This window comes from Pseudopipra pipra, chromosome 3 (assembly GCF_036250125.1).
Source record: "Pseudopipra pipra isolate bDixPip1 chromosome 3, bDixPip1.hap1, whole genome shotgun sequence".
Taxonomy (NCBI): Eukaryota; Metazoa; Chordata; class Aves; order Passeriformes; family Pipridae; genus Pseudopipra; species Pseudopipra pipra.
In genome coordinates, this window is record NC_087551.1 from 81,398,196 (window position 1) to 81,398,621 (window position 426).

Below are 426 nucleotides of genomic sequence, written 5' to 3' on the forward strand. Positions count from 1 at the left end.
TGGTCTAATGTTACAGAAGATCTTTGATAGTGCTCTGGCACTTACTCATTAGCCCTGTTTTCATCTACTTCTTGATAGGCAGGACTTTGATCTTGGACAGTACTGTCCCTCTCCAGCAATGGTCATAAAAGATATGAATACTGTCATCTTCATCTCAAAAATATAGAACTGACACCTATACATGTTCATGATTATGAACAGGAATGTGATAAGCACAATGGCAAGTTGGGAACATCCCATTTCCTGCTATTTCCACTGTGATTGAAAAGTCAGAATGACTCAGGCTTTTATTCATTTTTCTGTGCCTTAAAAAAATCTGGCATTCAAATTCCCTCTAAAAGAAAAAAGCCTCGTGAAGCCACTATGTCACTTCTAGCACAACTCCTGTGCTTTGTCCTTTAAGATTTTAGAGCTTTTATACCAAAT